Source organism: Chelonia mydas, chromosome 5 (genome assembly GCF_015237465.2).
Source record: "Chelonia mydas isolate rCheMyd1 chromosome 5, rCheMyd1.pri.v2, whole genome shotgun sequence".
NCBI classification, from domain to species: Eukaryota; Metazoa; Chordata; order Testudines; family Cheloniidae; genus Chelonia; species Chelonia mydas.
In genome coordinates, this window is record NC_051245.2 from 94,084,238 (window position 1) to 94,084,524 (window position 287).

Here is a 287-nt window from a genome sequence, read left to right on the forward strand (position 1 = left end):
AAGAACTTGCCAAATTGCCAAGTTTTTTGCTTTAAAATGTATTGTGGTGTTGGAACTGTTCAAGCTGCTAATACATACACATAACAAAATATTATCCCATTTATAACTTCATGACAGAATATATTTATCAAGAACTCCTCAGCACAGTCTAGTGCCTTGAGTACAGCTGTTTGGAAGGTATGCCAGTTGAAGGAAGCTTTTAAAGAGTAATTTCACATGAAGGCTAAAAAGTAGTGGTTCAACTTACTTTTGCCAGCTCTACTGAATTCATAGGACTAGACCATAAC